Raw genomic sequence first — 2,551 nt, forward strand, 5'->3', positions numbered from 1 at the left:
CCTTGGCGATCCGGCTGGCATCGGGCGCGCTCGTTGCGTGTGTGTTTGCGGTCCCTGATTACGGCTGCTCTGGCCGCTATGAAGTCAGTCACGAACGCCCTCTGTGCCTGCCTTGGTGCGTGTGCTTGTGCACGCGTCTGTGCGTGACGTGTGGGCACGGTCCGCTTCGCTTCTCCAGATAGGCTGGGGGCCGGCGAGTGGTGACCTCGCGTCGCCTATCTCTACGGCTGAACCACAAGCAACTCGGGGGTCTGGTAACTCATCCACATACGCGTTTGTGCCACATAACTATGTGCTGGATCATTCTTGGTACTTACTTTAGTGTACTGAGGAATGTCACTGCAACGACTACGATTAGAAATAATCTGGATAGAGACAGACGTTCAGAATTGAAATGGCAATCAGATAAGGATGTTCCTTATTACCAGAACCGTTCTCAATCTTTCCTTAAGGAATAACTTAGACCCTCAAATTGAAAACAAGGAAGGAAAAAGTGTTAAGGAATCTTGGTGCAGATGACACTGTTGTAAACACAATTGAAAGAAAATAATAAAAGTAAGCAATGAAGTCCTAGAGGCAGAACATGAGCTTTTGTAGAGTGGCAACGGCCTTGCCGCAGTGGATACACCGGTTCCCGTCAGTTCACCGAAGTTAAGCGCTGTCGGGCGTGGCCGGCACTTGGATGGGTGACCATCCGGGCTGCCATGTGCTGTTGCCATTTTTTCGGGATGCACTCAGCCTCGTGATGCCAACTGAGGAGCTAATAGAATGAATAGTAGCGGCTCCGGTCAAAGAAAACCATCTTAACGACCGGGAGAGCAGTGTGCTGACCACACGCACCTCCTATCCGCATCCTAACGTCTAACAACTCTGCCACAACAAAGGTCAAAATTTTAATAACGATTGTGGTGTTGCTCACGCTGCTAAATACTGCATTATCGGGCAACAACAGTTATATTATGTGGCAGGTGTTATTAGAGCACAGTTAATAAAGTCATTTCATGTAATAATCAAAAAAATAGGCACTCATCTTTTTGTGTTTCCCACGCTGGTCTCGACGTAAAATCATGGCTCAATCGTTGAAAATCTAGGTGGTTATGATTCCAAGCTCGGGTGCAAAGAGGCCTAGGTTTTATTCTGCTATATTCAAAAGTGATGTAGATGCGCTTCACAAACCATTCTTGAAGATTACACCTTTCAAAGTTAGCACAATGGTGATGTAAAAAATAATCAGCACTCCGAATTTAAGTTACACTTCCTTTTAATTGCTTTTATTGCAATATCACGTGACACAGAAACATCACAATACAAAACATACTTGAAAACATCTTCCTCACAGTCTATGTTAAAGTTCACATTTTATAAGAAGACTACAATATACGTCTTTCCAACATGACGTCCCACACTTAGACTCTCTCAAGGTCCGACTCTCTAACAAGTTGACAACTTACTAACAATCGCTTACGTGCCCAAAAATCAGAGTTACAAGTACGTCAAAGATCATAGTGACAAAAGAAAGAATACACATAAGAATAATATCATTGCAATATAAACATGTCGATGTATCAAAAGTGAGATCAAATCTGAATGTTGTCTCAGAAATATGTTAAGTAGTTAACAGAAATACAGTAGAATATTACTGGTATCGAGAGGTTCAGGTGAGGTACCATTATGGTTACGTAATTCAAGTACCATTAAAATCTCCCCCCCCCCCCACACACACACAATTCCATGCACAAGCTGCATGGGATTGGGTATCCCAAACAGCAAGATAATAAGGTAATAAGTTACAGTAATCATTATACAGAATAATAGTATGTTTGAAACAGTACATAGAGATTCTTGATCCTCGTGGTATAATATTAAAGAAATGAAACATAATAGATTAAAAGTTGCTTTAGCTATATCTTTTAAAAGTTGCAAACATTACTAAATTTTACAACAGGCCTCCCTTCACTCTCTTTACAACAGTACATATAAATATCAAAATGTAATCTGTTAATCTGTAACAATTGTATGCAAAGAAAAACTGATAAAAGTTTTGAATCTTAGTTACAACTATGTATCTGAGTACAGAATATGTCTCTTGGCAATAAAATAAGAAAAGTATTAAAATTTTTTCAAACAAGAGTCCAATTGTTATTTTCAGTCCATCATTTATATATAACTCACTGTCCATTTCACCACTGTAGTTCCTGTTCTCCTAGTTAAGTTTTTCCTCTGATAGTAGGTCCATAGGTATTCCCTTTACATAGTTCCTTTTAGCTGGTGGGTTCTTCATCTGAAATTATTACACAGGCTTTACTGTTCAGTTCAGTATAAATTCCTACACAAATATTCAGTGTTATATCGTGTCACCAAGAATGATCAAACACTAGTAGAATGACGTAAAAGAAACATTATGAAAGATTATAATAGCCTAAAGTTATTATTCACGTTCAATAAAAATTCTATATATTACAACACACATTAAATTTCTCATTTTCTAACATCACTTTTAAAAAAAAATATTGTTTCTGACATGTCATTAGCAAGCATTTTATCATCCATA

At 39.0% G+C, this 2,551-nt stretch overlaps 1 pseudogene; it reads left to right on the forward strand.

Moving 5' to 3' along the window:
• Positions 1–600: 600 nt before the first annotated feature.
• LOC126238349 (5S ribosomal RNA) lies at positions 601–718 on the forward strand (annotated as a pseudogene).
• The last annotated feature ends 1,833 nt before the right edge of the window (positions 719–2,551 follow it).

This window comes from Schistocerca nitens, chromosome 2 (genome assembly GCF_023898315.1).
Source record: "Schistocerca nitens isolate TAMUIC-IGC-003100 chromosome 2, iqSchNite1.1, whole genome shotgun sequence".
Classification (NCBI taxonomy): Eukaryota; Metazoa; Arthropoda; class Insecta; order Orthoptera; family Acrididae; genus Schistocerca; species Schistocerca nitens.